Raw genomic sequence first — 17,979 nt, 5'->3', positions numbered from 1 at the left:
GCAAGAGGGTAGGCCTCTGCCCCAAGAAGCTTACAATTTGAAATTTGATATGAGGAAAGCAAGGCAGGGGAGGGGGCAGGAGATGGAAATGGAATCGGCCGTCAAAATGTTAAAGGAATATGCATTTATTTTAGTTAATGCATCCTTCGCTTGGTTACAGGAAAGGGATGCAGATTAAGGTGTTGTGTCAAAGCCTTTGTGGAAGGAAGTGGGTGTTGATGTTGTTTCAGTGCGATGCCCCGACAAAGCAAACAGATCGCCTTAAGAATACAAATATCCCTCTGGCACCATTAGGGTTGGCACAGTGGTTATGATGCCCTCTGATCAAGTCAGATCTTCCCTTCAAAAGTCAAAGTAAAGTTTGTTACAAGTGATACTCTCCACTTTACTGCCAAGTTAAGTCCTCAGTGCATCAGGAGTCACTCTCAATTAGGTAGGTGTAAGATTGCTAGAGATGGGTGAATCTCTCCATTTTGATTCTTGTTAGCTACTTATTTTTCCAATTTTGTTCTATCCCCCACATTTTCCACATCGGTTTGCAAACCTGTTTTGAAATGCCCTCACCAAAATTCACCAGCGTATTTTGTTGCTGCAATTTTCCTTAAATATAGACATCTCTGGATGAGGTCCCCCCCCCCATATTTGCAAAGGATTTTCCTTTAATATCATGCATTTTTGAATGTTTTTTTGCTTTGGTTCATGCACCATGTATCGTAATGAATGTATTTTTGTCCAAGTTATTTGGCTGGAGATCTACGCTGCAAAATTCATAGAAGTATGAATTTCAAAAGGTAGCTGTGCTTCAGTTTCCAGATTGTTTTGGAAATGCTAATTAGGCCCACTTTTAAATAAAAATTGAGTTGAATTCCTTCCCTCCCTAGTCCTTACTGGGCTTCTTGGCCCATCCTGCAAAGGTTTGCACAAAGTTTCCTCTTCTATTGGAAGTTGTCCTAAGGATACAGTTTGGTTGATTAGTTTGTTAGAAATGGCTTATGTTCTCCTCTTCCCAAAGTATATGCCCTCCCTTAAGAGCAGGATTAATTATCAGTTAAAGGGATCAATTTAGGAATGGGAAAAAATAACCAATCATGATGACTTAGTCCTTTATCTTGTTAGACAATCTGTAGCTCAGTAGTTGCTGCCACGCTTTAGTTTCTGTGAAAGTTAGAACATTGAATGATGCCCAAGATAGTTATTTCCCATCAGGGCTGGAGGGAAATGTGATTCAGTTTGCATGTAAACATGAGCCTGCCATATTCTGCACATTTCTGAAACAATACAAGGATCAAGACACAGCCAGCCTTTGAAATTCACACTCCTCTGAATTTTGCAGTACTACGTACAAAAATGCATATACGATGTAAAAATGCATATACAAGTACTATGTATAAAAATGCATATGCATGGGTAAAGGATCCAGGAAAATCCTTATGCTGGTGAAAATAACATACAAAAATGTGCATATTAGGAAAACATGCATACAAGCATGTATATTAGGATAACTTCACACTAAAATGCTGATGAATTTTCACAAGAATTTTTTAAAAAAATAATTCACAAACAGATGCGGAAAAGTGAAGAGCTGAACTGAGCTTCAGACTGGAAAACTATGGAACACCATTGTGTTGTGCTCCCCAAGAGAGAGCTGGTTAGAGTGGTTCAGTTAGGTTCAACAGTGGTTGGAGTGTTCAACTAGGAACAGGGAGACCTAGGTTCAAATCCCCACTCAGTCACCACCAGGGAATGTCTTAGAAATTCCCTCCCTCGAGTTATCTGAACTAATAGGCATCAATAGGGTTATCCCCCATGTGCTTGCCTAATCCTTTTCAAAAGCCATGTAAGCTAGTGTTCAGCAGCGCATCTTGTGACAATTAATGCCGTAAGTTAATTATGTCTCTTGCGTGAAGAAGGGCTTACTTTTGTTTGCCTGGAACTTAGGGACACCTAACAGAATTGGATGACCATTTCTAAACGGAGAGGAAGAAAAGTTCTCTCTGTCTGTCTTTCCCCCATTTTCTTTTACAGTCCGCCCACTGGGATTCTGCAGCTTTTGACACCAGTATTTGACCAATGTACAATCAGCCAACACATATTTGGCTTTAAAAAAATGGGTGCAATTGAGGCCGAGAAACCCTAGAGAAGATTGTTCCTGAAATCACTTCCCACTAAAATGCATTAGCTGCAGAGGACTAAGTGCATCTGCGGCAGCACTTTGTGCTTATTGTGTCTGGTAAGGTAAAAGGCAATAGTTGGAGTCCAAACAGTAGATGGAGGGAGAGCCAATGAATCTGCCTACCCCACCAGCCTCAGTCTATCCTCAGCCAGGGTGTCCATTCTTGCCTTAATCATTCTTGCCTGTCAGCTTCCTCCTCAGTTGCTCTTGTAGAACTCAGCAGGGAAGGGGAGGAGGATGGGGACAACACTAGCATTGCTTGGCTCTGCCTGTTGCTGGCTCTGGCGCCACCTACTGTTGACCTCCCTGCCTTCTGACCTACTCGTCACAATGGCCACCGTGTGGGTGTCTGTAAGTAGAAGTGGCTTTGCAACTTGAAGCACTTGTGGAGAAATATAAAACAGCAAGGTGGTTATAGTTCTTGCACGTTACATAGGCTGCTCAACACCCACATCGCTTGGGTCCTAAGCTCACACAGCTCCTGTTGCAGAGAGAGAGAGAGAGAGAGAGAGAGAGAGAGAGAGAGAGAGAGAGAGAGAGAGGATTACGTGTTATGTGGATTAAAGGTGGGTACTGGGGAAGCAGGCAAAATGCAGCAGAGACCTTAACACACCAAGAGGAAACGCTTGCTGATGTAAATGATGGGTTTGAGATCAGAGGTAGAGAGTTTAGGGAAAGTGAGAAAGTTAGAGGCAGGAAGGAGGAGGAAGATTCTAATACCGGTAATTGCCCATTCCAAATAAGGGGGAATAAAGAGGAGGGGATTCCTGAGTTTCCCTGTGACTTCTGGGTCTGGGATAACTGGCAAAGGCCAGGCACAAATTCTTTGATGGGGAAAACTGCCCAGGTGTCTGAAAAGAAGACTCTGGTCTCTTGTTATCTATGAACTTCTGAAGAAAGTTCTCCAGGCTCAAGTGGTGATGTGGTAGCTGAAGGTGGGGTCGCCTTCATCGGCTGACCTTGAGCTAAATCTGCTCACAACCCTGGGTTCCTTGAAACCCTCCTAATGTAGTTTCAGAAATAGAAAAAAAGTTGTATGAGATGCTAGTTGAAAATAATGGGCATGACTTACTTGGGTTTATCATCCAATGGATCTACTCTGAGTAAAGCTTTGTTGGTTATGGCCTATCTTCATTATCATCATCATTGGCTGTATTCAGCTAAACCTTACTTGGACGAAACCTGTTGAAGTTAGTGAACCTAAGTCATGCCCATTAACATCAATGGGTGTAAGGCTAGCATTTAATACCATCCATTATTATTATCATCATCAGAACTGGGTTGTATTCAACTATGTCTTGCTCAGAGGAGACCCATTGAAAGTAATGGACATTACTAACTTGGGTGCGCCTACTCTTGGGTGAGCAAAACTTAGTTGGCAACACCCCAAGGCCTCCTTTTAGGGTAACCCTCGGTTGTGCTTCCTTCAAGGGTCCTGTCAGGATGCCGTCAGCGGCTCCCAGCTGGTTGCCCAGGAAAGCATAAAGACAAGTAAAAGTTTCTTACGGTCCTTTTTAATTTCAATCTTTACAGAGAGAGGCTATAGAACCCAGCATCTTCAATAATGGTGTTATCAAATCTCCACCCACCCCCATCTCTCCCACTTCCTCATTCGTCATTCTCATCGTCTCCTCTACGGGTGCTGCTACATGCCCTCTGTCTTTGAACTCTTTGCTCTCCTACTTTTAAGGCTCGCCGGGTTCTGGGAGATGGAGGGTATGGAATGCTTTCTAATGACAACGTGCCAGCTAGCTGTTCTGGCTCTCCCACGATTTCCCAGCTTTCCCCCTCATCTGTCTCTGAGCTGTGACCTCCCTCAAACCCCTGTTGTAAATCTATACTGTCTTCCTCTTCCTCCACCCTGGAAGTGTCAGGATGGGGAGGCAGCCTCCATCATTCCTCCTCTGCCCAGTTCCTGTCTAGTCTGTAGAAGATAATATACACAGCTCAGAAACAGGAAGGCAGGGAGAGGAGGCAAGGTTAAGGATCTAGCTAAGCTGAAGAAGAGGTCTGACTCCTGCAGGCATCTCTGGGGTCGGAACAGGCTTGGAACAGAGTGGCGGGGAGCAGTTCAGCAAGCGCATTACTCAAAGGAATGAACAAAGTGGAGACAGAGACGTGTCTAATTAAAGGAAGAAAGATTCCTGACTGCTGTTCACTCACAAAGGGTGATATCGTTCAGGACAGGGCTGGGCAGAAAGGACATTGACCAACAAAGGGCACAGGTAATGAGCTGTCAGCGAGCATCACAATACCATTTTCCTGCTGGAGCATGGCATGGATGCCATGAGGGGTCCCCGGTCAACCAGAACTTGCAGGCAGGTGACGTGTCCTTTGTGGGGAAAGGTGGAGATGTTTCCTAGGAAATGTAAATTTAGATTTCATTCGATTACCAGGGGGAGATGCTTGCTGGAGGATGTGCCATTGTAATTTCCTGAAAATTAATTACTATCTGCTTAAAGGCATAGGGATGGACGCTTCCACTGGATATTGAAAAAGATTCCGGAGACTAATTAGGTGTGCACTCATGTCAATGCTGCTATAGCAGGGGAGATACTGAGTAGCACAGCTACTCTGGAAAGGAACACTGGCTGTGGAACCCTTAGGGTTGCCCTCCGTTGGGCAATGCTTGGCTTAAACAACTGCAGCTTTCTCTGATTCCTTGCAATAGCACCATGATCATTGCTCAGAACAGAGATGGGATGCGTTCCCTTCAGGGCCACCTTCGGCAGGATGCCTATGCCAGTGGTGGGCAGTGCTGGATACAAAAGTAGGTGGAGCAATGGATGGAAGTGTTGATCTTTGTATAGTAGGCTGGTTTCTACATGCATTCACACAGCCTCCATCCACACAAGCGAGAGACATTAGCAGAGTTCAAGCACTCATTCCAGCCAGGCGAAGCCACTCAAAGAGGACTCAAAGTAGCGAAGAAATTTCCCAAGAGGATGTTACTTTCTTTATGTATGCTACGACAGCAGCAAGAATATTAATGGCAAAATACTGGAAGAAACAAGAACTACCAACTATAGAAGAATGGCAGATGAAGATGATGGACTTTATGGAACTCGCTGAACTGACGGGGAGACTCTGAGACCAGACAGAGGAGACGGTGGAAGAAGATTGGAAGAAGTTTAAAGTTTATTTAGGGAAACATTGTGGTGTATAAAAATTTGAATTTCTATGAGGGAAAAAAATTCTTATTAGGCATTAGGGATGAAAGTAGATGTTAGAAAGAAAGTATAGATGAATTTAATATAGCTGTTTTGATGTAAAGATATGGAGATAGTTTTGGAAAATGTTTAAAAGAATGATTAGGAAACTGCTAAAGAAGATTTGAAAAGGAAATCAGTTAGGGGGGGACTTGGGGAAGTCCCTGAAACAATGGTCTGAAGAGTTAGAAGACAGTTAAAATGATTATAGGTATTGTTATTGTGCATTTTTTCTTTTTTTGTGGTATGTTTTCTTTTTTCTTTTTATGCATATTTTTATAGTGTTTGTATTTTTCTCGGGTTTTTTGTTTTTGTCTGATTGTATAAAGTCAATAAAAATTATTTTTTTAAAAAAAAAATCAAAGAGGACTCAAAGTAGGTGAGGAATATGCCCTGGTGAGGGGCTTTGGACTGAGGAGAGTCCTGAGGGCCAAATAGAGAGGCTTGGAGGCCTCATTTTACTTGGAGGTTCAGAGCAAATCCAGTGAACACATTATTCAAGGTGGGTTTATGCAGAGTTCCAGCTGAACTGAGTTTCTTGTTACAGGTAGGTAGCCGTGTTGGTCTGAGTCGAAGCAAAATAAAAAAAATTCCTTCAGTAGCACCTTAAAGACCAACTAAGTTTATATTTTGGTATGAGCTTTCGTGTGCATGCACACTTCTTCAGAAAGCTCATACCAAAATATAAACTTAGTTGGTCTTTAAGGTGCTACTGAAGGAATTTTTTTATTGAGTTTCTTGGTAACAGTTTGTAGTTACCTGTAGATATGAATCTTGGAAAGCTGCTGTGGCACAAGTGGTTTTTGTGTTGGTACAGAGCAAAATATTTGGCCACAGATAACAACTTCAACCCGAGATGGTTGGACAGTGTTCTCGAAGCTACGAACATGAGTCTGACCAAACTGCGGGGGGCAGTGGAAGACAGGAGTGCCTGGCGTGCTATGGTCCATGGGGTTACGAAGAGTCGGACATGACTAAACGACTAAACAACAACAACAACAACAACAACAACAACAACTTCTGTTGGATGGTTGCCACCCTGGGGCACTTTCCTTCCATGCCCACCTCTGTGGCTGGCCTGGGAGCAGCTGCTGTTGTGTCTTTCATAGCTGTCTTGGCCCACCTGTCTGCAGTTCTCACAAAGTGGCAACTGCTGGCCTGGCGAGGGAGGCAGCAGTGGCCACATAAGGAAAGAGGCCACAGCGGTCATGTTCTGTACCAGGCTGCAACCTGCAATGGCCAAGCAAAGGCAAGGGGCACGTCCTGGGTTGCAGGTGGTCAGGACCGTGGACAGCTCACTGTTGGGGTTGGTGGCAAGGCCAGGCTGGATACAGGGCAACACATGGCTTCGGCAACAGTTTAAAGCCAACCAATAGCTTGAGTCGAGGATGGGGAACCTGTGGCCATACAGATGTTATTAGATTTGAACTCCTGTCAGCCACAGCCAGCATGGTCAAGGATGGTTGATGTGAGTTGTAGTCTAAAAACATACCTAGAGGAACATAGGTTCCCCAACCTTGTTCTATGTACTCTGGGAGGATTCTTAATTTTTTAAATCTAATTCAGGGGTCCCCAAACTAAGGCCCAGGGGCCGGATGCGGCCCAATTGCCTTCTAAATCCGGCCCCCGGATGATCCAGGAATCAGCATGTTTTTACATGAGCAGAATGTGTCCTTTTATTTAAAATGCATCTCTGGGTTATTTGTGGGGCATAGGAATTTGTTCATATTTTTTTCCAAAATATAATCCGGCCCCCCACAAGGTCTGAGGGACAGTGGACCGGCCCCGTGCTGAAAAGGTTTTCTGACCCCTGACCTAATTCATATTTCACCCTTCTCCCCCTAAATGACCCCAGAGTGGATACTTGCAACTAGGGATAGGCCACTTTTGGTTTTGCTGAATTTCTCTCTCAAGTTCTGTTCTCCATATTTCCACATCACTCTGATTTTTTAATTTTTATTTTTTTGCAAAAAGTTATTATGAAAATTCATCAGCAGTTTAGTGCAAATTTCTCCCAATGCACACATTTTTATTTTTATTTTGCAAACTGATTGCTCCTAAAATAACGTGTTAGTGTGTGTTATTCTCACAAATATATGCATTGCAATGGAACCGTTGCCCAGGTATACACATTTTTTTGTGCATTACTGGACTGGAAGCCAACCTGCAAAATTCTGAGCGGTATGGATTTCAAAGGGCAGCTGTGTTTCGCTTTCAGTATCGTTTTGCAAAGCATGAAGTAAGTCCACCTTCAAATGTGAACTGAAACAAAATTTTCTCCCAGGCTTCCTTCCAGCTCAGCACTAGACCTCCTGGGGTTCTGAGTCTGGAGAAAACGTCCCCTTCAACCATAAGCAAAAAAAAAATGCGTAACTTTGCAGCTTTTGCACAACTAGCATCTCCTCTACCAAGGGCTGGAGGATGTAAGAACATGTGAAGAACCTGTTGGCTGAAGCCAAAGATCAGTATGTCCAGCCTTCTGGTCTTACAGTGGCCAACCAGATGCATGTGGGAAGCCTGCAGACAGGAGAACAGCATTCTGCCCACCTGCAATTCTCAGCAACTGGCATTCAGAGGTATACTACCTTTGACAGTGTAGAACATAGCCATCATGGTTAGTAGCCATCAATAGCTTTGTCCTCCCTCAATTTTCCTAGTCTTCTTTTAAAGCGATCCAGGTCAGCGGTCCTCAATGCCCCCTGTGGGAGTGAGTTCCATACTTTAACTGGGCGCTGTGTGAAAAAGCACCTTTTAAAAATCTGTCTTGTAGTCTTGCCAGCGGCGGAGCTTCATGCTCTGCCACTGGGGGCGGAGAGCAGGTGTGCTGCCCCCAGGGACATGGCGTGCGTTTTGGGGGCAGGGTGCGCGTTTTGGGGGCGGGGCAAACAGCCGTGATGGTGCCCCTGGGATCGCGCCACTCAGGGCGGCCCGCCCCCACCGCCCCTATCTTCCTACGCCCCTGAGTCTTGCTGTTGCAAGTGACATCTTTGCGTTTGGGGCTTTGTTCTCCACCTGCAATTGACCGTCACCCCATGCGAGGGAGCGAGCCAAGCAAGGTCGGCAACAGATGCTGACTTCCAGGAGGTCAACACCGCCGCCTTATTAGCAGCCCAGCAAAATCTAATGCTGCAAATGGATTGCTGCGAGCTTTCCTTTTCCTCCCGAGCCAGGATGAAGCTCTCCCCCACTGAGCTCTTTCCCAGAACGATCAATCACAATGAGGCTTCTTAATTTGAATAACAACCCAGGATGTCACTGTTGATCCTGAGTGAATATCCAGTGACACTCTGCAGGAACAAGGGAGAGACTTTGCCTGTTGAAGTAACCATGAGCACAGTGGTTCTCTGAACAGGGCGTTGTTGAACGTGGATCTGTCTCGTAGTGGCATAGACACGAAGCTCTGGCTGTCTGCAAATGCATTGTTGATTACTTGGCAAGGGGTCCATGGATCTAATGGAGGAGCTCACAAAATCTTATGTCTTATGTCCATCTGCATGGGCCTGTTAAAGCAGTGTTAAAGGTAAAGGGACCCCTGACCATTAGGTCCAGTCGCAGACAACTCTGGGGTTGCGGTGCTCATCTCTCTCTGTAGTGCCGAGGGAGCCGGCGTTTGTCCGCAGACAGCTTCTGGGTCATGTGGCCAGCATGACAAAGCCGCTTCTGGCGAACCAGAGCAGTGCATGGAAACGCCGTTTACCTTCCTGCTGGAGCGGTACCTATTTATCTACTTGCACTTGATGTGCTTTTGAACCGTTGGGTGTGCAGGAGCTGGGACCAAACAACGGGAGCTCACCCTGTCGTGGGGATTCAAACCACCTACCTTCTGATCAGCAAGCCCTAGGCTCTGTGGTTTAGACCACAGCGCCACCCGCATCCTGCCTGTGTTATACCACTTTAAATAGTCATAGCTCCCTCCAAAAATCCTGGGAGCTGTAGTTAGTTAAGGGTGCTGGCAGTTGTTGGGGGGGGGGAGGCTTTCCCCCTTTACAGAGCTACAATTTGTGTTGCTCCAGGGTTCCATTTTTAAAATAACAATGTCTTTCTACACCCACAAGCACCACAGTGAAGGCTGCCTCAACCTGATCTGTACATAGCCCAGATCCGCCCAAACTGGCCTGATTTCTTCCTCCTCAAGGGTAATGTTTTCTCGGTTGAGAAAGAGGCAGAGGTACTGGCAGGCAGTGATGGGGCAGCCAGCAGTGAGAATGGATCCTATTCCAAGCTAGACCCAAATTTGTGGTGTGTGTGTGTGTGTCCATGCCCAGCTTGGAACAAGGCAAGGCTTTTTGAATTGGAGTGTGTGTGTGTGTGTGTGTGTGTGTGTGTGTGTGTTTCATATTTCAAACTTCTCTGACTGCAAATCCCCTCCCTCCCTCCCTATCAACACTGCATGACCACGCAAAAGGCACGTTCCTAGCGGAAACCGCAATGTTCCTGTGTCAAGCTCCCTGGGTTGCGTTGAGCAATATTTATCCTTCATTTGGAGGAAAGTAATTAAAGCTCAACCCATTTTCTGTGAAATGTCACCTTGGTTCTTGCAGGTCTACACCTCCCTTTTCCGAAGTTGTGAATTGAGTCTCGGAGGGAAGGCTACTGTCTATAGACAGAGGCATAGCTGTTAATTCAAAAATGCATAATTTATTTTGAGAAAGCATCGAGCCAGGTTTTTTTTTTTTTTAAAAAAATATATAATCCTTTTTGGTCTTTTAGCTGATTCTTACAGTACTTCCCATTTCCACGAGGCAGGAAGGAAAATGCTTAGCAAGAGAACTTGGTATTTTTAGAAATGGGAACTTGTTTCTGAATCCAAGTGAGCTGCAAGAAGATTCTCACCCTACGGGCTGCCATGACCAAAATAACCTTTTATTTTATTTTAACCCTATGCTCTGTAATTTCAATGACCACGGAAAACTAACATGAAGAATCTTACCCATTGTGGGAGGGAGAATTATCTCTCCCACTAGCACCACAACAAAACAAAACAAAACAAAACAAAACAAAACAAAACAAACTGACCTGCTTTTGACACATGGCAATATAGCTTGAAATAGTTGTCAGACCAAAAGCTCTCTTCCCCCAATATCACCATGCTTTAGATTTGTTAATGGCTCAGGACAACAAAAATGTTGCAGTGCATCTTTGTTCCCAGCGGGGAATGCTCCTGTGCCTGGCCTGAGCCAATTTCTGGAGCCCTCTTTCAGAATCCTAGATGTCATCCTTTGCCAACAGGCTGACCTCCAGCCATCTACAACTACAGCTTTGCATAGTTGCTGGACAAAGGGTGGTTAAGTGTCTGGAATTGGCTTCATTAAATATTTTCTGTATGGAAAATGCAGCTGTGTGCTTTAAACTGCTGATTGGGTATCTCTTATTCACAGCAGGACTTATTGTAACTAGGTGTTGGAAATATACGGAAGGAGCCTTTTTGATGAATCGGTAAAAGAAGGTCTGGTAATTGGCATTTTTGGTTCATTTGGTGATTTTGTGTGTGTTATCCTTTGTGGACCTCTGGAATCTGGATATATGATTTGGACTTGGGTGGACTTCAGATCTGGAAATGCAGACTTCATCTCTTAGGCAGGGAGTAAATTTTCCATTTCCGTTTTATATTGTTTTGTTATATACTAAGCAAATACTTTTTAAAACAACAACAACCTACAACTCCCATCAGTTGATGGGTCACAACTCATGGGACTTATAGTCCAAAATAGGCGGAAGGCATTCGGCTGGTGGCAGCTGATATAAGCCGAAAGAAGCAAGGAAACTATTCCACTCTTCCCTTCGCCTCCTGCTTTTCTGTTTTGCTTTCCCAGCTTACACTGAATGTCATGTGGCTACTTACTATGCATGCCCAATGTTCGTTAGCATTTCTTTAAAAGTCTTTATTTTTGTAAACTTCGAGATTCCTCTACTCATGCTGATATTCCCCTCTTGCTTATCAGTAGGCTAGTCTTGTTTTGATACCAATCCTGTTGGCAAACACCATTTATGTCTCTATCAGAAGAAGGAGTGGTGGCTTATTCAGACTGGCTGGGTTCTTTCTTTCCTCTTTTTTGATGTGTCTATTTTGCAACATGTCATTGACACAATAATGGTGCATTAGGAGTGGATTCATCCTGGGGCATCCGCACACCATTCTGCTGTATTAGCTGTTCCGCGAGAGCACTCTGGCACTATAGCACGGCAAAAGTGGGACAAAACAACCCCATGTATGATGAAAAAGTACGTGATTTCCGCAGGAAATTATGGGACACGCACCAACTGGAAAATAATCTGTCTGGCTGCTCCAAAGCCTTTGCAGGTGCAAATGGTATTGAAAGTGGAATTGTGTATAACTGTCCAGATATCACCATGAGCACAAAGAATTTTATTGTACATGCATAATTATTTGTGCTCGTGAAGGACACCTAGAGAGGCTGTATGCCTGTCATAAAATCATAGAGTTGTAGAGTTGGAAGGCACCCAGAGGATCATCTAGTCCAACCCCCTGCAATGCAGGAACTCAACTACATCGTACATAACAGATGGCCATCCAACCTTTGCTTAAAAACCTCCAAGGAAGGAGAATCCACCAACTCTCATGGGAGTGTGTTTCACTGTCGAACAGCTCTTACTGTCATGGTTTTTCCTGATGCTTAGTCAGAATCTCCTTTCTTGTAACTTAAAGCCATTGGTCTGGGTCCTACCCTCCAGAGCAGGAAAAAAACAAGCTTGCTTCATCTTCCATGTGACAACCCTTTAGATGTCAAAAGATGGCTATCATATCACCTCTCAGTCTTCTCTTCTCCAGGCTAAACATACCCAACTCCCTCAACTGTTCCTCATAAGGCTTGGTTTCCAGATCCTTGATCATCTTGGTCGCCTTCCTCCAAACACGTTCCAGCTTGTCAATATCTTCCTTAAGTTACGGTGCCCAGAACTGGACATAGGACTCCAGGTGTGGGTCTGGCCAAGCCTCTCCTGTACAGATGCTCTGATTATCTGGCAAGGAGTGTGAAAACGAAAGCTGCGTCAGCAATGCTTGCATTAGGATGCAGGGCCTGTAGACAATTCCCTGAAAAATGAGGTTTCAGAGTGCTGAAGGACTATGGGGGATTAATGGATTGCTTTGGTTGCTGAGTATGCAAGGATGAATGAGTGACAGGCAGAGATCTTTGGACTTCTGGACTGCATCTGCAGTGACTGATATTGCTTCCTGCATTTTGCATGGCCAAATCTTTAGCAGGTGCCCAAATATTGGTACTGCTGAGGCTCAGCTCCTGGCCTGAGATGAACTTCTGCAAACAACAGATGTTACAACAAATCCTTCTTTATCAGTTGATTTACAGTCATTGCATTTGCTGAATCCCTACCTCTGGCCTGCCCTCATTTTGCTTTTTGGGAAGATGTTTGGACATTAAAAACAACGACAACTCTCTACCTTTTTACATCTTAGCACTCCTACGGGGTGATAAATTTGGTTTGGGCTGCATATTATTTATTTAGTAAATTGATAGCCCACCTCTCCTCCCAAAGGAGCCCAAGGTGGCAAACTACAAGTTGTTGGCATTTGTTTGTCTTGAGAGACAATGGAGTGCGCCTCCAAGGGTGAATTCAAACCACTGCAATAGCAGCACTGAAGAGAGCTACATGGGGTGCAAAGCTATGCAGTGTGTATGAAGGTCCTGGGCTGCCCAGACGACGAGACACCCCTCTCAGCCTCATTGATGTGGTCCAAAGGAAAGTGGAGCAATACATTTGGCACTAGCTTGGCTGCAGGGGTTGCCGGAAGGAGGTGTGCAAGGTGCCATCCAACTATGTTAGGGACTCCACTCTGGATTTGTATAGGGTTTACTCCTAGAATCATAGAGTTGGAAGAGACCACAAGGGCCATCCAGTCCAACCCCCTGCCAAGCAGGAAACACCATCAAAGCATTCTTTTGACATATGCCTGTCAAGCCTCTGCTTAAAGACCTCCAAAGAAGGAGACTCCACCACACTCCTTGGGCAGCAAGTTCCACTGACGAACAGCTCTTACTGTCAGGAAGTTCTTCCTAATGTTTAGGTGGAATCTTCTTTCTTGTAGTTTGAATCCATTGCTCCGTGTCTGCTTCTCCGGAGCAGCAGGAAACAACCTTTCTCCCTCCTCTATATGGCGTCTGTCAGAGGGTCGTCGTGGCTACTCTAGAGTAACTCCACTTGAGTCCAGTTTGTCTTTAAAGACTTTTATTGTGCAAAGCATTTACAGTGCAGAGACAGCTTAAAACATGACCTCTCATTCTGAATCAGAATCCGGCAATGGCGTACGTCTGTTCTTACGGCAGCAAAGTAGTCGGGGCACCCCAAAACGCCTCCCCCTTGACCTGCGTTGTCGTACTCTCCTTAACTCGTGCGCCGGAAGGAGCGATGCCCTCTCAGTTTCCTCCCTGTCAGGGCGGTGGCACGGCTCTCTAGCATCCCTGAGTCCTTGCCTGCATCTCTCCGCCCCCCCGAGCTTTCCCATTGTTCCGCATGCTGGTTTCTCTCTCCCTCCGAGTCTTTCCCTTTCCCCCTGGCTGCTTCAGACCTACTGCTGCTCCCTGTGCTTGGTGAGGTGGACGTCAGGATGATGGGGGCTGGCTCCCTGTAGGGAGTCACCCTTACAGCATCGTTTAATATATTTGAACATGGCTATCATATCACCCCTTAACCTTCTCTTCTCCAGGCTAAACATGCCCAGCTCTCTAAGCCGTTCCTCATAAGGCATCGTTTCCAGGCCTTTGACCATTTTGGTTGCCCTCCTCTGGACATTGGACCCACTATTGGTCTCATCCACTCAATCTCCTGGAGCCTGTCTCCGCCCGCAGGGGAAGTCCGTAACTCACCAAGGGTTTGAGACCCGTCAGCTATCCTCACCTGGTTAAGCCTGCCAGTTGAAGCCATTTCCTGGCCTGTGCCCCTGTTGCATGATAACAGCATGCTGAGAGTTGAGTGAAGGGTGGGGACCAAAGGTGGACAAGCTACTCCAGAAGGAGCATGATGTGTCTCCCGCTTACTTGCACTGAAATCAGCTCAAATTACTTCTGGGGTCACCTGCGCAGGATGGGGCTGCCAGAGTACCAGGCTGAGTAACTATTCCTGCTGCCAAAGCTCAGGCTGACTCTTCCCAATCGATGCACGGACCTCTCTGCACTCCTGCCATGGCTGCTCGGTTGCGAAATGTAATGAGGTTATTAGGTGAGCGGCAGAAAGGAGGTCCAGACAGGGAAAGGCTGCAGGGTTCCTCTGCAAAGCTCTCGTGAAAGAGAAAGATGAATCTGCCTTCATTGATTCTTTTGTTCTGTGCTTAATTGCAAGGCGGAGAACAAAGGCTTCTGACCTGCCAGCCGATATATCACGGAGCCGGCGTCTCTGGAAATGTGGAAAGGAGCCTTGGCGGCTGCATTGCTCGTCTGAAACTGTACTTTGATTCATTAATAGACACTTGTTCCAAGACCTCCTCCGGGACTTTTTGCTCCACAGCAAAAAGGCCTCTTCCCGTCAGTGGGCCTTTCTTCCACCTTAAAATTGCCTCTATTTTTGTCCAGTGCCAACCTCTTGAATTTACCCCAGAAGTTCTGTAATCTTGGAGAACTGTGGGCGGAGGGATTAAACGCAGCTAACATGGTCCGCCATGTTATACACTTCCCTGGCAGTAGATCCCATTGATCAGTTGTCTGCAATCTTGTTTAGCACTACAGTTCCCATCAGCCTTGGTCACACTGGCTGGGGCGGACTGGGTTTGGAGTCCATCGTATTTGCAAGGGTATCAACTTGGGAAACCTGACATATAATGAAATATAGTGGGAGGGAACTGGGGGGGGGCTACATAAGCCTTTCCCCTAATTCCTGGATATATTTTTCTCTATGTAAGGGAAAGCAAACAAAGTTCAGGAAAGGATTCGGCTGGGTTCTGCCCCCTCCCCTAGCTGGTCCTGCAATCTCAACTGAGCCTGTTGTTATAGGAATTCTAAGGTCTCAAATATAGAATAAATGTTGATGATCACAAGGTAAACACACATACCTAAGTATATAAACCACATGTCTAAAACAGTATAGGAGAGTAGTCCAAAAGCCATCTTGGCTCTTCTAAAGACTGTAAATATTTCCTCTGCCTCCTTAATCCTCCTTGCCTGAGAACACTTAGGCCAGGCATCCCCAAACTTCGGCCCTCCAGATGTTTTGGACTACAATTCCCATTGTTATGTTGTGAGTGTGATTTCAGCTCTTCGTGAAGTCAGCTCAGAAGTGATTCAGCATACTAGCAAGGAACTGCTAGGAGTCAAGTATAACAAGAACAGTCTTCTTTATTGCAGTAGGAATCTTGACTGGCTGGAGGGAAAGGGTGAGCTCCTTTTATACTCTCAGGAGCAGGGGTTGGGGAAAGGATACATTTAGATTTTGGCGGGAACCTATCAGAGTGAGGATCCAAATTGTGCTAACAAGTTAACCAATAGCAACTGTCCCCGCACCCATTTGAATCGCCCAGGAGCGGGAAAGGTAGTTACAGGACTAGCAGAGAAACTCATGAACACAGATTAAACCAATACATAACACCCCTTCCCTCCTAGTGCGCGAAGCACTCAAAGTCCCTCAAGTAATTAGGTGGCCGGCGGTTCCGCTGGGGCCTCCTAGGAACAGGAGTGGCTGGAGTCCGCTGCACCGGAACTTGGGGTGACGGTGGTGTTGCAGGCAGGATGGGCGGTGGAGACACATCCCTGGCTGGGGGCAGCATCTCTGAGGAAGCGGGGATGCTGCTACCTTCTGGTGGAGGCATTTCCAAATCGCTGGAACTGGCCTGGGTAGGAGGCTGCAGGGATTCGGTGTCAGGCAGTGTTTCCTCTAGGTCGGCCGAGTTCCCATCACTTTGGGTACTGTTGGGGGCACGCCGACGCAGCTGGTCTATATGGCGTCGCATCACTCGCCCGTCGTCCAGCGTAACGAAATACGAGACTGGACCACTGGCACGGGTGACAACACCTGGCACCCATGCCGGACCTCTGGCGTAGTTTCGTACCCAGACTAGCTCTTCTGGGGTGAGGTAGCGTGTGGTGTCCCTTTCGGGCTCTGGCTGAGCTCGAGCAGGACGGGACGGGTTTTTGTCCGGGTGTACAAAGTCCATGATGGTGACCAACCGACGGCCCATCAATAGTTCAGCGGGTGACTTGCCCGTGACAGTGCAGGGCGTGGCATGCTGCAAAAATAGCATCCGGGCAATTCGGGCTGCCCAGTCCCCCTCCAGCAGGCGAGCGATAGCCTCTTTTGCCGTCCGTACCATCCGCTCTGCCTGTCCATTAGACGATGGGTGGAACGGGGCCGACGTTGCCCCCCTAATGAAGTTGTCTGCCAGGAATGCCTTAAACTCCTGAGATACAAAGGCCATTCCATTATCCGACACGATAGTCTCTGGCAGACCGTGGGTTGCGAACAGCTGCCTCAACACCCGAATGACCGCAGCGGAGGTCATGCTGGGAACTACTGCCACTTCCAACCACTTTGAGTAGGCATCCACTACTACCAGGAATACTTTCCCTTGGTGGGGTCCCGCAAAGTCAATGTGCAGACGGCTCCAGGGAGTCCGTGCCTGCTCCCACCAGTGGACTGGTGCCCTTGGTACATCAGGTCTCACCTCCTGACATGAGGTGCATGTTCGTACCCATTTCTCAATGTCCTGGTCCATTCCAGGCCACCACACATAGCACCTAGCCAAGGATTTCATTCGGACCATACCTGGGTGCCCCATGTGGAGCGTGCCCAGCACCCTGTTCCTGAGGGGTTCTGGAATAATCACTCTGTCCCCCCACAGCAGACACCCCCGGTGCAGGGAGAGCTCATGCTGCCTGGTTTTGAATGCCCTGAAACACTCTGGCTGGGGACCCTCTGGCCATCCCCTCCCCACCCAAGCAAGGACACGGGCAAGGACGGGGTCTCTCATTGTTCGGGTGGCAATTTCGGGGGCCTTGACCGGAGGGCCCGGCAGCGCCTCTAGCATCATGACACACTCAGCAGGTGCAGGGTCCCTGTCGGAAATATGGGGCAAGGGCAAACGGCTTAGGGCATCCGCATGGCATAGATGTGTACCCTTTACATGACACAACTCATACTGATACCCATTTAAAAATATGGACCAACGTAGCATGCGAGGAGAGAGCATCTGAGGAGTCTGTTTGTGAGGGACGAACAACCCTAGCAGGGGCTTGTGATCAGTCTGAATGGTAAAAGGCCGACCATAGACATAATCATGGAATTTTTTAACACCTGCCACAATGGCCAGAGCCTCCTTGTCTATTTGAGCATAGTTGCGCTCTGTATCGGACAGAGTCCGTGAGTAAAACGAAATTGGCCTCTCACTCCCGTCAGGGTCCCTGTGACTAAGGACGGCCCCCAGACCATACTGTGATGCGTCACATGCCAACACCAGTGGCTTGGACTCGTCAAAATGGGTGAGAAAACTCCGGTTCGAAAGCATACCCCTAAGCGCATCAAAAGCCCTCTGATGGACCTGGGTCCAACACCAACTACTTTTTTTTCCTAACAATCTGTGGAGGGGCTCCGCAATGGTCGCCTTATGAGGGAGAAAGGTGTGGTAAAAGTTGAGAA

General features: G+C 46.7%; 1 protein-coding gene across 3 annotated transcripts in view; it reads left to right on the top strand.

The window, feature by feature from the left end:
- The window catches only part of RAP1GAP2 (RAP1 GTPase activating protein 2), a 166,706-nt gene that overhangs the window by 51,414 nt on the left and 97,313 nt on the right, over positions 1-17,979 (top strand). The window lies entirely within an intron of this gene.

This window comes from Zootoca vivipara, chromosome 14, assembly GCF_965207765.1.
Source record: "Zootoca vivipara chromosome 14, rZooViv2.hap1.1, whole genome shotgun sequence".
Taxonomy (NCBI): domain Eukaryota; kingdom Metazoa; phylum Chordata; class Lepidosauria; order Squamata; family Lacertidae; genus Zootoca; species Zootoca vivipara.
The sequence above is the reverse complement of the archived record's forward strand: the minus strand, read 5'-3'. Positions and strand labels throughout refer to the sequence as shown.